Genomic DNA, 24,701 nt, shown 5'->3' with positions numbered 1-24,701 from the left:
TCTATGGAAGAAATACACAATACTGTCATTACAAAAGCTTCATGTTTGGCAGAACAATAATTTTCTCCCTTGATCCTGGGATCTGTAAGACCTAGCAATTTTCAGATAGCAATGGCACAAGATCAAGGTTAATAGTATTTTTTTAAGATAGCATTTTTTAACAAAAGGAGAGAAGCACAGAAACAGCCAGGCAGCAGTTGCACATCTGGCATTCATGTTTTGTAATAATTTCAGTCTGAATCCTGCCAATATCTCTTCATCTCAAGCCCCTTGCTGGGACGCTAAGCACATCCATCCTCTCCTGTAGGTGTTATTTCTACCCAACAAAGAGACTATGCTTGGCTCCAGAGACTGTTAGTCTTCAGTTTCATGGGCACAAAAACAATCTGAAATCTACTATGAATAGTGAATAGGAAAAAACAAACCCTTAGCTGTCAGCAGTAGGCACAGCATCATGGAGGGCTTCTCCATTAGCAGAGAGCCGTCTTGTAAAAATAATCCTTGGCAGAAACCGGATTTGCAGCAAAGGAAACTTTCCAGAAAGATTTCATGATTTTCCAGAGATTATTTCAAGATTTTTTGACTACTCTTCAATTTTTTTAAATATTGACCATACTCTTACTTGCATCTTACAAAATTTCATAGGCTGCCCCCAGACGCGTTGATAGTACAATAGTTACTGTCATTAAATATTTATAAAACACAACATAATATTGCTGAATAGGAAAGCACACTGGATAGAAACAGCTATTGTTGTTCTTAGAAAAACCCATTGTATGCAGAAAGAAATACAGACTTAAAAAAAAAGTCTACTATGAAAATCCAGTTACTCTGAATAAGAGTGTTGAAATATTTTGGAAGATATGTTAAATATACTTTTTACTTCACATTTGTATAGTACAGAGTTCATGCCTAATGCTTCTGTGACCAGTACTGCTGCAATACTATTGCTGGGGTTGCAGAACATTTTGTGACATGGAAGATGTGGGGTTTCATGCACATAGGTTCCTCAAATGTTCAATCTTACACTGAGTGCATTGGATATCCTATTTTTCCTGAGATCATGTGTAATTTAAGCATTGTTTTTAGCCTATCCTAAAGAAAGCAGTTTGTGTGTCCCCTTTACGTAGGAACCAGTCTGTGACATGATACCCTTCTAGATGCTCCCCCAAGTGCAGGTGTGCTGGTTTAAAAGTTAACCAGCAGGGGAAATGAACTCAACTCAAAAGAGAGATTATAAGTCAGAATAACAATTTATTAAAATAATACAATAAGTACAATTATACAGACAGACAATTGGTTTTAACCCGCAAAACCCAAATGTATAACCCAGCACCCTGGGGTATGAACAAAAGTGGTGTTCCTTGGCCCACCCCCGAGTCCAAAGTAAAGGGAGAGGGGAAAAAAAACCCTGCTGGTGGGAGAGCTGCTGCAGTCTGGTCAGAAAGTGGTGATTGCAGTCCAGTTGAGGGTGGTGGTCTCAGTCTGGTTGAGAGCGGTGGACTGCAGTCTTCCTCTGGATCCCACGAGTTCCAAAACTCCCAGTTTATATATTCTCCAGTTCAGGCGGGAGTGCTCAGTCCCTTCCTCAGAGTGGGGAATTCCATAAAAGGGCATGAGGATGCTCAATCCCTCCCTCAGAAGGGGGAATTCCATAAAAGGGTATCAGAGCGGGGAATTCCATAAAAGAGTATGAGGACAGGAACATCTTCCCACCTCGCAGGCCTCTACTGACAACAGTTTCTGGGAAATGGCATGGAAGGCTATAGAATACACAGTTTTGGGTTACACCCATCCAGTGGTGAATTGGTCCCAGCCGTTCTAACCAGGACAGCAGGTAAGAAGAGAAGACACCTCTGCCAGGGTCCTGAGTGCACGGTGACAGGTCTTGACAGTCCTGAATGATGTCCTCTGCCACTTCCACCCAAACCCTCTGCCCACGGGCCCAAGGGCTCAGCTTAACCCCTGTCTGTGCTCTCGCTGCCTGCCTGAGCTGCAGCACTGGGCTGGAGGAGGCCTGGGCTTACCCAGGCTGGGTTGTACCTGGCTCAGGTTATCCCTGCCAGCCCTGATCCTGACCTATGGATTGCCATCATGGCTTGGTCTTGGACCTGCCTGGTCAGCAGGCATGTACCCGATGATCTGGCCTCTGGTTGCCCATTCAGGGGCCATGGGGCTGGGGTCCGTCACCCGTGACTGTGCTTGGCCACCAGTCCCACAGATCTCTGTTGTGGTGTTATCTCCAAGAGACCTCTGAAAGTCTAGAAAACATACAACAAAGAAGCTGCGTTTTTCAATCAAAGTGTTTAAAAAGTGCAGTTTCATCAACTTGGGGATTCTTTGATTTTTAGGAACCACCACATGCCACCTGCTCCTGTAATAAGTGTAATGAGCTGGAGCAGCATGTTGATCTTCCCAGAGACTAAATATTCCTCTATCTGATGTGAAGCTTTAATATAAATGCTGAAGAAAGATTTCTCTCTGTCCAAAGAGCAGCTTGGAGGAGGCAACATTCTTCAATTATAACACAAGCTTGTCTTCAGGTTAATGACATGTATTTCACTGTGTTCCCAGGAAGAACACACAGAAGAAAAGCACCTTTAAAGAAGAAAGCCATGTAGTGGCATGTGGTAGCCTATTTCTCCAGCATGTATAATGTGTGTCAGCTTAGGGGTAGGCTGTGCTTTGAAACATTAAAAAAAGAAAAAAAATTCACTTCAGACTTCACATTGCACCTTTGCTTGTATTCAATATTTGGTAAGTTGAATGTGGCAACCGGGACATTCTGTGAACTACTGCAGCATAGGATGTTCTAAATATGGCACTTTCAGTACAATCTGTATGCAAAGGACTAAGATAGCTTTCAGCACTATATAAAAGAAAAGGTTACATGTTTGTTTAAACTTATTCTCAGGTCCACAAATAATATATTGTCAGCATACACTTCATCAATACGTGTATCCTTCTACAGAAGAAATCCTTGTAGGGACATTTTGTCAGTGTGTACCTTGCTGAAGGATTACTCAGTCAAAAACCTAATGTCACTTTTGTGCTCAATAAAATAGTGTTTTCTAAGATGCTTAAAAGTGCAGATGGAAACTTACATCTCATTACAGTCTTTGCTATATTAATGTACAAATCCAGTGCTGCCTCTGCTGGAAGGTGGATTTTTCATTTTAGGTTTGTACACTTCATAAAGCACTCTTAAAAGCCTTTTCTTTTTGTTTTGTTTAAAGGAACTTTAGTGATATGGTTGACAGATTATAGTTAAGCTTCTACCAGTGAAAGTTTCCATATCTTATATGCAAGCACAATGCACTTACGTCCCAGTTACACTAAATTTACTTGTAGATTTTAAGTTTTCTCCCATGCCTCTGATTATCCAAGTATTGAGTAGTTAAAAGTGAACTGAACTGTTCTAATAATAATGGAGCATTATATTTCTAGTCCAAGATAGAACTTGTGAACAAGAGGATCTTTGAATGAAAAGGTTAATGAGGAATGTATGTCAAATCCAAAATCACTCAATCAATAATCCCGTGAAGTACAGTTTGGTTTGGGTATTTATTCTATTGTGTTTAGTCAGTTCCTTTGGTATGCAAAACAGGAAGTCAGAGTGACATGCCTACATAGAGTATTAGAGTGTAACTCATGAAGATCTGGATTTTTACAGCATATAGGAAGTGAGCTTTCTTCTTCTGCAGGTATGATCATTAAGAGCCATTCTTACTCCATTTTTGTTAGAAATCAGAAAGTGTAGTTATCAGATGAGGATTACATAAAAACCCCCAATACATTAGTCCTCCTTTTAAATAGGCATATGCCACTGCTCTGGCTTAAGCTGGCATGCTGATGCATAAATTATAAGGAAGAAGACTTATATATAACCAATTCTATCTGTACATACTGAATTTGATTCCTCTGTTAAGAATATCTGAGTCACTCAAGTAGATGTATTTGATGGGCACATGATCTAATCGTGTTACTGCTAAACCTGAAACAGTTGCTATTAGAAGCAAATTAGCAAGAGACCTTTGGATAATTCTACCACTCAAATCAGTCTCAGTCAATTAGCCATCTTAATAAATAACAGTTCCCTAAAATGAGACAGGAAAAAGAGACTAAATAAATATGCAAAAAAACCTATAAGGTGAAAAATTTAACTATTTTCCAAAGGTCAGGAAGGAAGACAGGATCTAAATTAGATTAAAGGTTTGATTTTTCTACTCTTTTGTCTGTATTCAGGCATATTAAAACAAAAAAATTATTAATTGTGATCTCAGGCCCTATCTGTATAAAAAATTCAGTTCAGCTGCACGTAATGAGAGTCAGGAGGGTAGGTTAGAGCAAACGGTTTGGACAGAAGCAATTGCCAGGTAACCAGAGGCTCTTGGCTTTTTGTGGCCCTTTAGCTCTCTTGGCTATGTCATGAAAGTGAGAATGGATGCTCTATACAGGAATAGTTGCCTTCCTCACAGCATTAGTGCTTCCCTAGGCAGAGAATGCACGTTACTCTATCACCTCCACATGTATATAATTGATCTCTCTGTCCCCTGCATTGATTTTGCCTATGTTGTCCCAGCAATTTGCATCACTTAACTTGCTGTAGATCTTGAATTCAACCCAACCAACAGGTTGGTAATGGAACAAACTGACTACACATTCCATTGCTCTAGAGCACGTCTGTATTCTAAGCAAGTCTTTTGGGAGATATGATGCTGTATATACATATACTTGTATTATTTTTTGTAGGGGAAGATATGTAGAATAATTTGAACTTGAAATAACATACCAGCCTGTGAAAAAAAAGGAAATTTGAGGTAAGGAAAAATATGCCTTGCAATCATACAACAGTGATAGAGTTGAAGGTACTGTATGGTACAGGTTCTTATGATTTGGAATTGAATCCATAGGAAGTTCCCTCATATGCAGAGGAAATACAACTCTTAGCCCAGTGTTGCTCCTGAATAATGCATTTTATACTTGCGTTTTAAAAATATACGTTTAAAATATTGACTTGGCTGACAAAAAATGCCCAGCTTAGAGTGACTACATTTCAGCAAAAGAATGCTTTGTAAGTAGAGACTAAGGAGGGAGATCATGTCATAAATCACTGCACATATGGTTACTGGCACTGCCAATATAGGGGGGATTAACTCATCTGATAACCCAATTCAGCTTCTGTTAAATACAACAGAAACTCCTACTGTCTAACATAGAAACAGAACCAAACTCTTAATATGCTGAGGAATTAATAGCATTATACTCTACAAATTATAATCCTATATCCATTTCTTCTTAGCTGACCATATTTCACACTTTGACACTGCGATTAAATAAATTCAAATAAATCAAAATATTTTTAACAAAATAGTCACAAACTTATAGTGGTCTTTTCATCTGAATATATAATTGCTTATCCTCATTTATCACACATAAGTGCCCAGCCTTTGGCCATAAGGGTTTTTCTGCACATGTGGAGTATTATTCATAATGTATGTTTCATTCACAATACAACATAAACAAGATCTATATAAAAAAATAAAGTTTTGGTTTTATACACCTTTATTACAGCTGGTTTAAATCTATAAAGAACTACTTATTAAAAAGTCTTGAATAGATTCTATGAAAAGAAGTTAAATTTATGATGTTTAGTATTACACATTATACAGTTCCTTTATTTTTTTGCTCACTTGATCATGCTGTGAAAAATTCATGAATATTTAGCTATTAAATGAAATGCAAAATTTCCATTACCATTTTATTGAAAACTTGACATCTTAAAATACCATACATACCATTAGTATTCTAGTGCATTGTCACCTTATTGAAAAATGCTGCTAAAAAACAATACCACCATTCAGAGAAAAAAAAATTGTCCGCCCAAGGCTATTAACTATAGTTCTACACATACATTAGTGACAAATAAGTGAAGCAGCCAATGCTCACAAAAGATGTCACTAAAATGCTAGGAAACAACTGTAACCATAGAAACCATCTCACACTGCAATCTGAACATCTTTTGTCAGTGTTTGACTAGAAATGAGATGCTTAAAATCATTAGGCTATCAAAAAATCTGAAGTCTCTTCATTGAGATTTACATATTTAAATATTTTGAAACCTGCAAAAACTTCAACATGATACTTTCATAAAATATTGTTTCAGCTCCTAGCCCTCAACTATCACTTTTGATATAATAACAAGGATTATAGAGACAATTACTCCCTCCCCCAAAGTCCCACCACCAGACCCTATCTTTACTGTATATACACTAGAAGAAGAAAACCTAGGAATTAAAAAAAAAACACAAACAGCCCACCACAAAAAAATGAGTTGATAAGTAAGCACAATTTACCTAACTCCCCTTAATCAAGAATATTCACAGACATGGCATTCACTATATCTTATCTCTTACTGCTTTGATTTTTTTTTAATGTCTTCATAGGTACTATGTACCCTACTGACAGGATCAACGATATTGTATAACCTTCATGACATTAGGTACAAAATTTTCTACGGTCAACAAAATGCTTGAATGAGAAATTTTCTCAACTGACTTTTATAAGTTTGAGAACTTTAGAAGATAAATTATCTCTCCTTTAAGCCATTAAATATCTCTCCTTAATGGCTTATTATTAACCATAACTAATAAAAATGGCCTATACAACTTCTGGCTCATAGAAAAATAGTACAGCCCAGCCTTTCTGTACAGTGACCAATCCTGTTCTGTAGGGCTGGAGGATATGTAGGAAGGCAGCCTCAGTTCTTTTTTCAATAGGATTCAGAGTTACAGTAAATATCTGAAAATCTACTGTAGCATAGCAAAACAAGAGCATGAATGGTGATATGTCCTTTAATACAACAAATTTCAATGGTACAAGAACAGCTAATAACAGACGTGCTTTTGTTTTCAAGGAAGGCTTGCTGATATTTAATAGAAAAAACATTTACAATTCTGTATGTTTGTTAGTTTATCATTTATGAACTATGACATTTTGGAGATACAGAATAAAGGCATTTTTAGTGGAAAAGCCAAGGACTGGAGCAACCTGAATAGTTTCCTTTGATTATCTTTTCCATAGGTCCTGAACTTTCAGGCCTGTATGGGCAGTACTACTTAACCAAGTCTCTGTTACGTAATACATTGCTCAGTTTCTGTATTTCACTTATCATGGTTTTAAACAAAGTTCAGTGGTCTTATTCAAAGGCTGTGAGCTGGTCCTTCAAAGCGTTGCTTGCCAGTGTATTGTGATTTAACTCTTGTAAAGGAATGTGGAGAATTTCAAATTCCCCCACTTCCCACCACCCCCATCCTTTGGTAGTGGAAAAGGTCAGACTGAGGCCACCAATCTCATGCTTTCACAAATGCTACAAAGCACACACAAAGTGGCAAGAATGTCTTTCTTATGATTGGCAAACAAGATAGTCTAATTTGCAAACTAGAAATCTGCTATTTTTATCAGCAAACTAGATTGCAAGAGAATAGATGCAAAATAGGAAGAAATGAAGAAATACATTCATATAAGTCTTTACAAAGTGTTTTTATTGTGTGTGTTTTACTAATGAGTTTCACAGAATTAAACAGAAGAGAACTGATATATTTTAAATGCCATCATTCTGTAATTAGTAATTGATTGATTTAATATACACTTGAGGAAGATTGTGTGTACATAGAGGTTGTGCTGCAGAAGCTGAAAGAAATAACAGGAACAGAAAATGAAAGACGATTTTTTCTCAAAAGGACTACAATAAACATAAGCACTGGCAGAAATTAAAATTGCTGAGCAACTTAGTGTAAACATGAAGTGGCTCAATGTTGTGGACTGACCTTGGATCGATGTCAGGAACCCACCAAGCCACTGTCACTCCTCAGCTGGACAGGAGAGAGAAAATAAGATGGAAGAAAACGCATAGGTTGAGATAAGCATACTTAAGATACTAAAGCAAAAGTGAAAGGTTGTGTGCATACAAACAAAGAGAAAAAAATTATTCTCTACTTCCCATCCGCAAGCCATGTTCGGCCGCTTCCTGGGAAGCAGGGCTTCAACATGTGTAGTGGTTGAGCACGTCCAGAGTGGTTGCTCCGGAAGGTAAACATTGTAAATAGTGAATGTCCCCCTTTCCTCTCCTTTCCTTAGCTTTTATATCTGAGCTGATATCATATAGCATGGAATACTCCTTTGGTCAATTTGGACCAGCTGTCCTAGTTGTTTCCCCTCCCAGGATCTTGCCCACACCCAGCCTACTGATGGGGGCTGGAATGTTGGAAAGGCACTCGATGCTGTGGGAGCACTACTCAGCAGAACCCAAAACACTGGTGTGTTATCAACCCCTTTCTTACTATCAATGCAAAGCACAGCACTGTGAGGGTTGCTGTGGGGAAATGAACTCCATCTCAGCCAGATCCAATACACTCACTGAGGGTAACTTGGATCTTCCCTAAGTACAAAAGTCTCACTCAAAAAAGAAATAAGTGAATTCACAAAGGTTCATAAATCAAAGACTGATGAAAACAGATAGGGATGTACACACTAGCAGTCCCTGAAACAACTGTGGATGCTAGGAAGGGGCTGGACTGCAGGACATGGCCAGGTTCACTTACTTCCAGTAAAGATCATCTCCTATTGCTGTTGTTGGAGACAGATGGCCAAACTTACTAGTCCAACTCCAGCAGGGCATGTCTTGGTTGTGTATCTTAATGAATTGGAGGCCTCCTGTCTTGGCTTATAAGACTCACTTCAAAGTCCATTTATTTATTTATTTGCTTACTCAAGTTTGGCTAAGACAGACTGAATATTAGCGAGAATGGCATGGGCTTGTTGGATTCACTTAGGCATTTGTAATGCCTTATTTACTTTGTTTATACACTTGAATATTCAGTAATCTAAATGATAACTCAGTTCTTCCAGAAAACTGATCAATGGCATTGTGTCCTAGTTGTATACTCATGACTGTCAAACAATATGTGAATTTCTATTAATATAAATATTTCATGTTTCAAAATTCTCCAGCAAAATGTAACAGTAGGATTTTTTCAGCAAAATTGATGCTGGCATATCTAATATTTTAATAAAAAGGGGTATTATTCAGAGGTCAGTTTCTTAAATTTCTTGCTTTTTTCATAGCTTTGATTTGAAAAAAATTAGATCATAAACTTATACTATCTCAATGCTTTTATGTTTACATTTGCAATAAATAGCTATTCATATTTCTGTATGTATATAAAATGAAACACTTTATATAAAGATTAATGTCATCTTGATAGATTATGTATATAGTAACATTTTAGGTCTTCTGTGCATACTCGTAATTGTTTGATGTTTTGGGCTTCAAACTTCATATGCTCTTGCATAATTAAATTACAATTTTATCATACGTCTTGACAACCACACTGATTTGAAACAGTGTTTTCCAACCTTTGTTAGTGGGCACATCTCCACATTCCCAATCATGAGCCACACTGGTAGACACAGTTAAGAAACTGGAAGAATACATATACCCCAATTTTCTATGATAGGAAACTTATAGGAATGCTTTCTGATGTACAGTGAATGTTGCTGCAATTAACATTGTTACTGCCAAGTTAATCCTGAAGATTTCTAGGACTCTGATTTTTCCATCCATAAATGTGAAGCACTACACCTAAATGAAGCATTATCATTATCCTGGTTCAGCATAATATTTTTGTCAAGACAAAACTGGTCTTTAGAAAATTAAAACCAGCAGAGGAGAAAATAATTTTCTCCTGAACTTTAATAACACATGATGAACTAATACAGTTAAAGATGCATATTGAATCATTCACATAGCCAGACATTAGTTTGTGTAGAAATAACCTATATTACAAGTAAACAAACTCCACAGAATGCATGGAATAAGCAAATTACCTTTTTTACTAAGCAGTTCTTGAAACATAAACATTAACCACAAATTGCAGAAAAGTGAAGTAGGGAGCTTGGCTGCACTGAATATCCACCTTCCAAGCCTTCTCATATTTAATATTTTTCAGTGTTGACGCCCAACACTTGAGTTAAGCAAACTCCAAAATCATATTCTTATCCATAATTTACAAAATTGATCTAGTTATTAGGGTGATGGAAATTGTAAGATTTACAATTTTTTCAAGTTTTCATATGCTACCCTTAGTGTAATAACTCCACTAACAAAGAATTAATCAAAAAAGGCCATGCTTAATGACTTCATGTAACCACAGGTATATCCTAACTATCTTAATAGTGGCAATTTCTGATTTGAAACCCACAGTGTTTGTAAATATCCATTATTTATATCTTCACAGTCTATCAAGTAACTTTACACCTAGCATTTGTACTCCTTGAGTACAGCTACTGGTGCTAACACTAAATAGGTTAAAATATTTATATAATACTTCATTATTAAAAATCCTTTGTCAAGACAATTATTTTGATACTCATGCTTGTAAAGAGACTGAATTTTTGTAGTGAATCACCAGACTGCCTACCAGGTCATCTGAGTGGCTAACATCAGTAGAATCAAACTAGAAAACATGAAGTTGGCATTCCAGAGCTCAGCAATGCAATGTATTCCTTACATGCATAAAATGTTCATAATTTTATTCCTAATGACATAGGATTGCCTTCTAATACGAAAATTACATTCAGTATACCACTGGGTAGACAGTGATATTTTATAGAATTTATAAATATTAGTCATGTTATTTCAGTTTTCAGCTGTTATCTATTGTCAAGATCATAATAATGGATTCAAAGACTGACTACAAATATAAGCAAAAATACTGAAGCACAAGAGTATTATCTCAGTATTTCACTAAAAAATTATTTTCACTGAGTTTTTTTGATCATATGCAATCAGATAAAAAGATTCAATGAGTTTGATTTTGCAGTAGGCAAATTGTAATCTCTTCCAAACATCATAAAGAGCAACCTGTTTCACATTAGATATCAATATGCTTTCACTTTCGTAGTAAATCAGGAGCAAGCCTACCTATAATATCTTATGTAAGCAATGCCAATTCAGGGCTAGAGTCTGACACTCTCGTGAGATCATCCACATTGTTTAATGTTCGTCGTGTTTTTGGCCTAGATCAACCGGCATTCTTCTTGCCAGGAGCAGGCATGGTGCATGACCTGGTGTAGGGATAGGTACAATTTTGGAAGAACTTGTGACGGAAAGCTAGAACTTGATTTTGCTTAGGAAGATGGCAAAATGCCTTCTCGAACAGGTTAGATTTTTTTTTACTTCTGCATTTCAGAGAAAGTTGCAGAGAGAAGCTGTGAACAAGCTCTCTTTCTCCCTGGTATGCAGAAAGATAACATGTTTGCACAGATGTACAAGGCCTCCTCGGATCAGAGAGGGTGGGGGAGGAGAGAGAGAAGATAGAAGAAACCTTGGAGAAGGTGGGGTATTGCCTTTTTCCCCTGGGGGCTGATGTGTGCAGCATCATTAAAAAGTAGTCCTTGCATCTGAAATAAACATTTTTTAATCCCTCCACTGCCTTGGCATTCTTGGGAAGAATACCTGTGTATGTTTTACCTTACATCTGGGGAGGAAACTGCTCTCAGGAGGCTTCTATGGGGGCAGCAGAAGGGATCTGCCCATACTGTGCAGTGGGAGAAGGCAGCTTTCACTGGCACTGTGGGCGTTAGCAACACTTCCATATTGCCACTAAAAATGATGGAGAATCATTACCAAACTGGTCAAACTGAGCTACACCTTCAACAAGAGAGACATTTCTAACTGAACATTTTAATGTTTCATACAGGTACTTCATCTGAAATATACAGAATAAAGTGCTGCTAGGCTTATACCCTTAAACTTGGTCTGTGATATTTCAGTCATGAATGCTACTCATCTACAGAAAAGATAGTACAATATAGCAATTTTGTCTGCCATTATTTTATGTGTAAACAAACTGGTCAGCTCAGAATTCCTTCACTAAAATTTCTAGTTCACCCCAAGGGCCTGAGAATAGTTTTTCTCTTGGGCTATGCCAACCCTTGAGATTGTCATCAGTCTTAGAAAAGTGGCAATTCCTTCCTCCATGACACAGGTCTAATAAAGTCCCAAAACACTGGAATTAATAATGTCATGAAAGTTCTGGAAAAAGGAGGAAAGGGCAGAGGACAGAAAGAAAATAGTATTATTCTCTGAGGCTGTGATATCTTCTAGAGCTACCATTTCCATTATTTCCATAGTCCAAGATTTCTTAGGGGACAAATTCATACTTAGATGAACCTTCTCACCGGCAAAGGTATAGTCCTTCATTTTCATTTCATTCTCAAAGTCTTATATAAACCAGAGGGGCTTATAAAATAAAGATCAGAACTTTGAAATTTAAGTCTTTCAATGACTTTAGTGATTTATGGGCTGCTGATTAAACCTCTTCATGCACTGATATACTTCAAAGCTTCTCATTTACTGCCATACAGCCACTTTCTTCTATGAGCCATTCCCTCATTTTTGTTATATTAAAAATGGTTCCATAGACAGCGAGTCTGTGTTGAAATGTCTCCTAAACAGGGGGAGCTGAAATTAGGTTTTCCGTTTCTTTTATATTTGGTGAAGATTTTAACCAGTACTCTGCTCGGAAAAATAAAGCTCTTTACTGCTCTCTTTGATGTGGCGTGCTCTGAGTAGCTAAAAAACGCCCTGTGCCCCCAAACAAAACAAAAATGCCTGATTTATTAATCTATTTGCAAAGATTTAAATGTTGCACTGATTGGGGACCTCAAGATTTGAGTGACCTTTTCTGTGTCTGTGTGTTCAGCAGAACACATGAAATTTAGGTAATTCAAGGATGATGAAGCAAAGAGTGAGTTTTTTGAATCTTTCAGTGGTGCTTAAATGTTGGATCTTCTGTTTAATAAACGTATTTGGGAAATCTCATCCTAAATTATTTTACTATAAGCATAATTCGAAGGACCCCATGGCTGGATGCCAGGTGATTCTCAGAATGGCATTTTCAAAAACAGTGAGGCATAATGAAAAATAGACTGCTGCAAATGTAGTTTCAGTGTCTGATAGACACCTTCAAACTGCACCAAAATGTGATTTTAGAATATGCTTGAATTAATTATGTTCTTATCATTGCTCTGGATCCAATCCTTCTGCTACCAGTTTAAAAAGCAGTTTCTCAAAGTGAAATCTAATTCCATCATTAGGGGACAGATTGTTCTAAGAAGCTGGATTCGAGCAGCATCAGCATGAATTTCAAAAACTTGCATTGAGTTATAAATATGATGTGCAATATTTTGCAATATCTAATGTGTTTTGGTCTAATGTTGAACATGCCCCATTGTTAAAACCAGCTGTGTTCTTTCACTTTTCATTTCTATAAAGCTATGATAAAGGCTGTCAAAGCAAACCCTGCAGCACCAGCCTTTCTTGATAAAAGTTCTGTGTACACAGTACATAGTAATCTCAAGATGGAACTTTGTTTCAAACCAGAACAAAATCTTCAGCTAATTATAAGTGAACTATATTAAGCACAAAAGGCAATTTTAATTTATACTGAACAAAGTTGCATTTTACTCTTTCCTTTCAAATTGCATTTGTCGAGGTTTCTGGAACTAATTGAAAATTCATTTTGCTTAATTTTCTAAGGTTATTTCTTTTATTGCTTTTAAGGAGCCTGTGTAATACTGCAACATCTAAATCCCCCCCAAAGAAGATTAATGGGGCTTTTTTGTGTGTGTTAATTTGTATTTAAAGCTTTAGAATATGAAATGAATTATTCTTTTCATTCCTTACATCACATTAGTGCAGCAATCACTAAACTAACGCTCTTATTATGAACACATTCAAAGCACTTGGAGGAAAATTGCCAACAGAAGTAATATATAAAAATAGGTCTGCTGTTTAAACAGAAGAGGATTAAAAATAAAATTGTAGTTTATAGGTGACTGGTTTAAGGAAAAAAATAATTGTGCACTTTTATTTGTTTTGACTTTTCTGTATATGATAAAAAGAAAACCAGAGGATATTTTTTTCTTATTTTTCATTCTTCTAGCTATTTTTTCAGCAGTTTTTTATAGAAATATTGTGGAATTGTCTCTTTTCCTGAAAGCTTTATGACTGGTGGATAATTCTCACATCCCTTTGTAATACAGGATTTGGCTGGACCCAGGCAAAGACATAAAGGTTAAAATGTCCTACATATATTACCTTTGCTCTACCTCCTTGAAGAACACTTGAGTGGCTATTTTTTTGTCTCAAAGGTGTCAACAGTAAATTCTGTGAGCCAGAATTCAGTTCAGGCTTAGATCTGATAGGATTGATCATGTCAAGAAGAAGACAGGTACGAAGATATGTAAGTGGGAGATCACCACACCGGAAGGGTACTCAGATAACACAGCAGCTGGGGTAGGAGCAGGACCCCACTAGAGAGCCTAGGAATGGATTCAATGACATGCTGAAGGAGCTAGTTAACTCCTTACAGAAACTGTAGGGTGTCATGTGACTTTCTTCTTGGATGCTGGAACTAACTTACCAGCCATGCAGCATTGCATGAAGTGGCATCAATTCAGGATGTGAGCAGGGCTTTTTACTACTCTCTTGAAACTAGGGTTGTGTTCTTTATATACCCTGGTTTGTTTATTGTGGGAAGGAGCAGATCTAATCCAACGGCAAGCTTTCTGCAGCCCAGGTATAGGCAGCAGTGCTGATGTCTAATTCAAAGTTCCAGACATTTCCTCTTGCCTCTCAGATCAAAAGAAAATTTGGGAAGAAACGTTTTGAAACCGAGTTAGGAAAAAAGTAAAAAGACTGGAGGAGCAAAGGAAATTTATTTTAAATGCATCACATCATCATTGGAGTTTCATCTGCCTACTCTGGGGTCTGCAATGCTTCTAAAAAAATAGACTTACTGTCAGTGAGGACTTGCTGAACAGAATTCAGAGGTTGGCAGAAGTGACTCAGAGACAGCTCAAGACTTCTCAGCAGTGGTAACTGATTTTAGTTCCCTAATGCTAAAGATAAAACTATACTTCTGAGGCTGTAAGATAGGATGAGAGACAGAGAGAGTAGTGGTTTGTCTTTCTACTGTTAAAGGACTTAAAGAGATGTTTGGTTTTAATGATTACTTCAGCTTCAAGGGTTGACGAACAGCTATATTGACATCTGAATGTACAGGTAGAAGGCAGAGATCAGTAGGCTGGTTTGCTACTTTTGGCAAAGAAGCAGAATGTGAAATCTCTTATTTGAGCCAACTTGGTGTTTTACGCAAATCTGAAATACGTAAACGTAGCTCTGGTTTGGCATCTCCAGTGCATTGTTAAAAGGAAAGGTATCAATTGTGTGAGAAAAGAAAGGAAAGGAGTAAATATCAGGCAGAACCCAGGGCATGTAGGGACCAGCTTCCCTCCTGCAAATGGTTATATAGTTAGAAAACAGACAAATGATGTAATCTTTATCAAGGTATATTAAGAGAAAACTCTAGATCTGAGGTGCATGGAACTCAGACCCAGAACACAAATTAAACATAGAAACCTGTGGTTAATCTTATCACAGTGTGTTGCAGACTTGCTAATAGGTGGCTGTTTGTGTGTCAGGTGGATTTTGTAGGAATCAATGTCCTACCAGATAGGACTTTCAATACATTATGAACCCAAAAGGTGTTAGGACACTTAACACATTCTCCCTGTTATAGAAGATTAGGACCATAAGAAGGTAATTCCGGTGTTCAGAAGTTACCAACCCAACTCTTCTCCATTGGTTTGATGGTTAGCAAGGGCCATATGAATATAGGCTGATTTATCATTTTTGTTCCCACAGTAATTTACTACTGGGTAAATGTTGCAAGTGTTGCACACCATCATATGTTATTCATTTGATCTGGTCATGAAGGAGATCTGGTGGCGTGTGTCTTACAAAATGTCATATTTAGTCCTGTTCCTGCCATCTCATTCCTTCAATTTCAATGTGTGAAGTTATAGGTTTATAGGTCAATGATTTTCTGATCGGGTTATCATTTTCCATTTTATTTCAGTGTTTCAGTGGCATAGCACAATGCTGAAAGAGGCTGAGTCTGGCAAGCTGGGAGTCACAGGTAGCTCATGACCATCACAGCTGCCTGTTTACTGGCAAGCCTGAGAGCAGCAAGTATGATATTTGTCAACTGTATTTCTGGCTACCAGGAAAAGGAGGATTTTTCATCTCCTTCCAGAATAAGGAAAAAAGCAAAATCAGAGACTAGCTTGGGTGAATTCTTTCTTTGATAGAGTGATATAATCTTAGAGTCATGAGCTTGGAAGTAGAATTAGATAGAAAAATAATAGTTGGGTGTATATAGGTTCTTCTGCTGTCTTGTACCAGGCAAGAGCACCTTCTAGAGCATTTTGTGACAGATGGTTTCGAAAGACATCTTTACTATGTCAGAATGATGAAGATGATGAGGATGAGTCTGAACAGTAGCACTCCTTTCTGTATTAATTTAATGTGGTTTGAGTTTGACATTTAGGTGTAAGCAAGCAAGAAAACCAGAAAGTGCTCTCAGATATGTCAGAAAGGGCATTTTTCATTTCTATAAGCATTTACAAGTAGAGCAGTGTGTGCAGAAATGAACAAGACAATAGCAAGCATGGACATTACTGAGAAGGAACACTCAATAAAAGCCAGATTAAATTTTCTATGTGACAACAGCCAGAGAACCCTTTGGTCCTTCAGTCAACTAGAGCTTTTGTGGTTCTCTGTGCAACTTGACTCAATCTTTTCGTGTATGGCATGACAGCATAGCAGGGACCCAGTGCCACTTAGAGGATGATGGATTCAGTAATTTCTCACACAGGCAGTGAAGACCCACTTAGAGAGGGAAGAGTTAATGAAGGGGAGCCAGTATGTGTATCAAAGGTATTGAAGGTATGTAAGTCTGATCTTTAGATGTTCCAGACTGTGATACAGGTAGATGTCTCCACGCTTAGGGATGGCATGCCATGTTGCACACCTCTAGGAATTGGCTGCATTTATCCTGTTGAGCTAGTTAGCCCACCTAAGCTTTGCTTGGGATGAACAGGAATTTAGAATAGGTACCAGAACAATAAAGGAAAAATTTTTACTTGAAGCTGTCAAACCAAGTAAGAAAACATTTTTTAAAGACTTTTTAAAGATCTGTACTATTTAATTCAACTCTGCTACGATTTATTATAAATGTCTAACAAACAGTTGAAAGAAAAATCTTTTTTTGTTGCATTCTTAATATTCCCTGCTCCTGACAGAAAGGATCATACTTTGCACTGAATGAGGAAGTGACTATAGCATTCTTTCAACAGAAACAATGATTTATTTAAAACAAAAAATGCAGTTTGGGTTACAGTTTGCAGCAGCAAGAGTTAGTCTTTAAAATCCAACTCTCTAAACACCATGGCCCTACAAGTAATATAATGTATAAAAAAATCTGAGTAGACATTAGACATCATCAATTGAAAAAACCCCAAGGATTATTTTAAAAACCAAAACATGCATAATAAACATTTGAGGCTTTCATAATGCAAAGAAGTCTTTAGGCCCTAAATTTCACAGATTATTCTGAGTGGGAAGGGACCCACAAGGATTGTCAAGTCCAACTTGTAAGTGAACCCACAGCCTTGGTATTATTAGCACCATGCTCTAACCAACTGAGTTAATCTTTGTTTTTCATTCTTGACAACCTGCTGGCATAGTACATTGTTAGTAGGCTTCATGGAGTTGTATTTTGAAGACACTTTCTGGAGTTTGTCCTCATTTAAAACATGGTGAAGGGAATGAAGATCTGCATTTTAATTTTACTTCTGATCGATTTCCTAGGGACTAGGACACCTTAATGTGTCTAATGCAAAGCTGGCATGTGTTCTCTCAATCCTTGTGTGCAACACCTGAGATAGACAAGATAATCTTCTTCATCAATCTGGTAACATTTATATGTGTAGTCATTATATATTTGTTAACCGTATGCTACTTTGTGATTGACTTATTTTATATCTTTTAAGTAATTTGTTTTTGTTTGCTTTTTAAAGTAAGTTTAACTAAAGAGGATGTTCCTGCCTTACTATTTTCAAAGGAAAAACATGGGGATAGTTCAGCAAAAGAATCACATAAGACTTACAAAATCTATGGATGCCATTTCTCTTTCCTTAGATTCTGAGAAGAAAGGTTGTCTCCCTGCAGTTGTGCAGAAAAGGACAAACAAACGGTTGTAACGCCATGGAAAAACCCTAATAGAAATGGAAGAGAACATTCACACACACACAAACACACACACACACACACATGAAATAACTGTTGTGATACTCTCAACAGTAAAATTGTTATTGCTAAAAATTTATCATTGTTTCAAAGTACACATTAGGATCAACAATATTGCTTCTTAATACGGTGCTGGTGAATTTTTCTGTCTCTTAAATCAAAAAGAATATTGAATTGCCTGTGGCCATAAATGCTATCAAAAATGAACTGGAAAAGCATTGGAATAGATGCCCTTCTCTGGATGCTGCATTTTTTAAATGTTTGGGGATACATTTGAATACAGTCAGGATCCATGACTCATTGGTATATGTTTAATTTTAAGCATGAGTAATTTAACTTATTATAATGGGATTATTCAAATATTTATTGTAAGTGTTTTGCTGGAATGGCAAAATTAAAAGACTGAACTATACATGTGAAAGAAAAGCACCTCTGTAATTTTTTCTTTTTCTGTTTTGTTTAGTTCTACTTTTAGTATCAAAGTGTTCCAAACTCAAAATATTGCTTATGGTTTCTTATGTCTGCTGAAAATGGGATATTATATTCCAAGTTCTTAACATATATTTTTTTAGTCTAATTATATGAATTTTTTCTTCCTAAGGAAATTCTATCTATGAGGTTGAAAATATATTCCTTTCTCCCAGGAAAGAAGCTTCATCTTTATCTCTGAAGGCGCTAGTATTGTCATCTTCTTACACTTATATATTCTTTCACTTGAGAGAAAATACACATTTCATTTTCCTTTCCAGCTGTTTCACTTCTGTTCATGTCTTCTTTGGATATATAAAATATATAAGGAAAATATCATAACTGTAGCTTCCCATTATTTGTTATCTAACTTGAGCATGATGACACATTTTATTAAGACTTCCAAATGATTGCTTAGATCTTAAAAGACATTTATATTTTTATTTAATCTGTGGAAGTCATAAATGCTAATCGTCAATTCATATACCTAATCTTTAGCCTTGTTATGTATAAAATGTCTTCTTTACATAAATCTTACTTCATCAAATATTTCATTACATCTTTCCAGAAGGCCATATAAGGAGGGGTATGCAAAGCAGTAAAGCAAATAAATTTTATCTAAAATATGTTTAAAACACCTGGGGCATTTTCACCACTTTTAAATGTGGAAGGTACAATTTCAGTGAGGGAGACATATAAAGATAACTACTAGTAAAATTATAGTTCATGATTCAGTAAGATACGGCTTAAAACTGGAGACACAATCGTCCATCCAGGTGAGAAAGCTCATCTTAAGGGTCATTTCACAGATAAATCTTTGACAAGAGCGAAGCACACAAAACCAATCAGATCCATGAAGAGTAAATACAAAAAAAAGAAAAAAAGTCTGTCAGCCGTATTGTTTTGACAAAAGAATTCTGCCCTTAACCTTTCACTTTACCCATTTAGATGACGATCTGCTGGATTTCCAGGTCTAAATTGAATGGCCGGTACATATATGCAAAAAGGCCTTGCTATTTCCACAGTGAGTCAAATATATCCTGAAAAGATCAAATCTACAGCACATACACAGTAAGTTCCACTTCGATTGTGCTGAATTTTTCCCAGAATGCCTAAAATACAGAATAATAATTTGAGCAATCTGGTATCACAGCCCTCAGTATGACCATGGCATTATCACCCAGTAGTAACCCAGGTATGCCCTGTCTCTTCAGTGTGTTCTCTGGGGCATCACTGATTTTCTGAACAGGAGAATGGAGGTTCCCTATGTCCTTTCTTCACTTCAATCTGACAACTCTCAAACTTGGTACATCAAGAGTCATGCCTTTGGTTTTTGGCCTCCATAACTTATGTCATGACACTAACACAAGTGTTAGTGTCCTTCTTTGTAACTTGAGGCCCTATGTGCCAAACATTACATTTACAGTATGAAAACTTGCAGAGATGTTGTGGCACCACACAGCAGCAAAACTGAATATGTGGCAATCAGCATTTCCCCCAGTTTCATCCTAGAGACTTCAGACAGCTTTCTGCTAAGCAGGTGGGACAGGTGCTCATTCTCCAAATACAGAGTAGGGCACCTTACTACAGAGAAACATGAAAATTAAGAAGTTTTTACATCTCAAAAGTTCTAATGTCTGGAAGCTGAAGATACAAATGGTTTTCCTGACTGATTCTTCCCATGAGATGACACTTGCATGGTGTTTAGTCACAAGAAATATATTAACTCAAACATCCCTAGCATATAAGGCCACAGTACTGCTAGCTGAGGGATAAAATTCATGGGAAGGTGGCTAAAGCTAATTAGCCACATGAAAAAAAAATATTTAGGCTGATCATAAGAAAAGTTCCCTGACAAAATGATATACTCTCTAGTGGAGTGATTTCCTGAGGGAAATGATGGAAATGCCATCAAAAGAGAATTTTTAAACTGAAGTTGACAAAAAGAAATGTGCTTCAGGAAAAAATGAGTATATGTCTTATGCCAAAGAAATGTGCTGAGTATATTTTTTTCCTTAGATTTCTCTGATTCCTCATAGGTTTATGCTATGTATTAGAAAAACCATTGCTTTAAATATATAAGCTGACTATGCAAAACCCAAACAAAATTTTTTCATTATTCTTAGATAATCTTTCTGCATCATCCCTGATAGAGAGAAAGAATCAGGGAATCTGTTCAAAATACTGACAAGTATTTTCTTGTAGTTTTTGTCTTAATGATACAGATTCAGTATATATACTCAACTCTTAAATTAATCTGGTTTTCTACTCTTCCAAATTAGAGTCCAGTATTCCTAGATTTCTTACTTTAACTTACTTTTTCTAAATTACAAAAAAATTGATTCCACAAGCATCATTATTACATGATCCCAATACTTTGAAGTCTATTATAATCAACAACAACAACTTGGTATAAAGTTCTTTTTCTGAGACAATATTCAGAATCAAATAAGAGGCAGATAAAAGATACTACAGCACATGTGGCCCATCACTACAGAGGCCAAATTTTCTGTCTCAGATTGTATTGAAAGATCTCACCAAAGAGAAGCTGAACCAGAATTATTCTGATTATTCCTCTCCATTTCTCTGATGTTTTCGATATATTTTCTTGTTCATTTGTGATTTAAAAATTATCTGTGCTCTACGGAAATAAAATCTCCATGTCAGCAGATTGTCAAGTACAGGGGAGATTTCCGAGACTCTGCTTATGTCTCCACAATTCATTGCTATTCTGTGAAATGAAATAGATCAAGATCTTTGGTGATGGAAGTAATATAATGCAATTCTAGACTATTTTTCAGGTATGTTATTAATCTCTGCTCAATCAGTTCTGCTGCAGTCTCATCAGAATGTCTGTCACAGAAAAATATCTGTTACAGAATGGCTTATAAAAATGAAAAACTTTTCATTTTGCAATGCAATATTATAGAAGCAGAATGTCAATTTCTTCGTATTTAACAGACACTGTTTTACAAGTATGCTGAATAACAAACAAATCTCCAGAGACCCATGTACAACATTCAAGAATACATTTGAGAGGAGGCCGAGATATGTATTTTTAGAAAATTGCTACATAGGTAACGGGCGACAATAGTTTTTACAGACAGGATGATGCCTGACACTAATAGCCTTAATTTTGTTAAGCATAGGAAAGGTTTATGTGTTCATGTTCCTATCAGCCTGTTCTGCATTACAGTAGTTTGTGTGTTTTAAAGAGATTTTTCTTTAGGGAATTGGCTTACTGTATTAAGAGTGGAGAGAGGGTGGAAGGAAAATGGAGCAAAATAAAAGCTCTTCCCCACATGAATAATCGTCTTAGTGCGAGGTGGAATTGTGTTAATCTTGCTGAGATTTAAAAGCCTTTATATTTTACATTTTCTTCTGGTGAGTAGCAAAGTATGGGACCCAAATCCAGAGTCATACTTTATGAACAGTATCAAACATGGCCAACCTACTTTGGGCTGCTGGTTAAAAATAAAAATTACTTAAACATGAATTAAGTAATATAGACTGCAATTTGATTTTAGATTTGTTTGTCAGAGTTATACCTAAACATTGACAATACAAAGTAAAAGTGGTGTATATAAATACCTTTCTGAAATAATTATTTATTCATAAAATATGACAAGAATGAAATTTTATTTTTAAGGTTTATTTTTAGAGATAATATTAAGTAGTGAATACAGTGGAGGTGACAAAGAAAAGAACGTCTCAAAGAAAGGTAAGTGACCACCTGTCTGTTAAACTTGGCCTAAATAACCTTTTTTTTATTTTTCTATGATGACATCTAAGACCTCAAGGATAACAAGTATAAAGGTCATCCACTCACGCTTCTGCCTAAGACAAAATATTTGTAGAATGCATGCAAAACTAATTTTTTTTAAACAAAAACATTCCAAATGTCGATTATTGGTGTTCCCAGTTTTGTCATTTTGGAAGCCGAGGCTGCAATGAGGGCAGCGAGGAGCAGGATTTGCAGCTCCCACTAGATGTCACTGCAGGCCGCCAGTTCAGCGTCGCGGCGCCGCAGGGCCCCGGACTGCTACAGCTGCCAATGATACCTGTGGTTCTATGCATAAAACTGCTGCAGCTGTTTGCACATCTTAAAAAGAAAAAAAAAGATAGCAATAAATTAAAATTAAAGAGTAATGTTCTTAACAAACCCTTTGTCAGGCTGCTTTCTGAAAACCAGGTGAGAAGAATGTGCACTACACCTAGAATTAAGTTGTTCATCTTTCAGAGCATCAGGGCAAGCACCACAATATTTATTATAACCATAGGCATGTAGATACATTTTATTTATAACCAGTAAAATAATACTTTGTGAACACTAAACATTAGAAAAGTTTGCACAAATTGTTATTTGGAATACTGGGAAGTGTGTGGGTAACCAGTGGTAGAGGAAATGCAAGTTTTTTCTCTGGAAAGTAATCTCACTTTTTAAGATTAATTTGTAAATGAATAAAGAAATTAATAAATGGAGAAATATGAATATTAAAAAATACTTCATTCCACATGTGGCATTCAAGCTTCCAAACTGGACAATTCTATAGAACAATTTATCTCAGTGGTCTGCACATATGACCAAAATAGTTTTGTATGCATATGTTGTTAATGAATATATACATTCATTATTTAACCAGCTGTAATGTTGTCTCCGAAGTTATTTAAATAATTATTTGGGTAGCAGACTGCATTTTTATTACAAATATATTTATTGGATAGTGTTTCCATAAAAGCAATCAAATTTAGCATTTTTCAACTTCACACATTTATTTCAGTTGCATTCTTTCACCAAGCTACAGTACATTTGTGGAATGTGTGTATCTGCAGGAAAGGGCTGCACTAGGGGTAAACAACCACAAGCACTCCATATATGCACAGAAAGGAATCAAACAGAAGACAGCAATGTTGCATGGAATAGAGAGAAAAGTTGAAGATTTTTTTTCCCTCTGAACGCCTTGGGAACACTTAAACCCTCCTTACACATTTAAATGCCCCAAAATATGTCTGCAGTAAAAGTAACCAGCAATTCTAAGGGACATGTGCACCCATTAGAGCAGAGGGGGATACACTAAATGTACTAGCAGTATGTGAGCAAATGTATGTATGTAAAGAAAGGATACAGTAGAAAAGGGAAAGAACAGGCAATTTAGAATTATTGCATGCATACCTGAAAAAAAAAGTAACTGGAGACAAGTATATCTTTAAAGATTCATAGAATCATAGAAATAGTTAGGTTTGAAAAGACCCTTATGGGTATAGAGTCCAATCATTAACCTATACTAAGTCCTCCACAAAGCCATGGCCCTAATCACCATGTCTATACATCTTTTAAATACCTCCATGTATAGTGACTCCACCCCTTCCTTGGGCAGCCCGTTCCAATGCTTGACAATGCTTTAAGTGAAAATATTTTTCCTAATATCCAGTTGAAACTTCCCTTGATGCAACTTGAGGCCATTTCCTCTTGTCCTATTGCTTGTTAGCTGGGATACCAACACCCACCTCACTACCACCTTCTTTCAGGTAGTTGTAGAGAGGAATAAGGTCTCCCCTAAGTCTCCTTTTCTCCAGGCTAAACAACCCCAGTTCCCCCAACTGTTCCTTATGAGACTGAGTACCTCATCTTTTCATGGGTGAAATGTTATATATGATTTGAGTTCTTTGAATAAAAGCAATATTTAAGATCTAGTACAATGGACAGATTTCTGCATCAGAACCTTATTAAAATTGTAGCAAATGGATTTCCTATCACTCTGCAAAATAATTTTAAAAGTATTGATTTGAATTACTACTGTGTCAGCATGGTCATGTGCTCGGGGTTAAATCACAGTAATATGAAATGTTCAATCAACAGAGTGAAATTCTTTAATATGACTTTTTCTAGATATTTATTTTAATGGAAATGTGTGAGATTTAATAAAATTAAGTATTATCAAGTTGGACTTGTTTCGGAGGCAAGTGGATGTTTGGTGATATATCATATCACATAATCATTCACTGGTAATTACCA

This window comes from Neopelma chrysocephalum, unplaced genomic scaffold, assembly GCF_003984885.1.
Source record: "Neopelma chrysocephalum unplaced genomic scaffold, ASM398488v2 Primary Assembly neopelma1_24, whole genome shotgun sequence".
In the NCBI taxonomy this organism is placed as follows: domain Eukaryota; kingdom Metazoa; phylum Chordata; class Aves; order Passeriformes; family Pipridae; genus Neopelma; species Neopelma chrysocephalum.
This window is presented reverse-complemented; position numbering follows the sequence as displayed.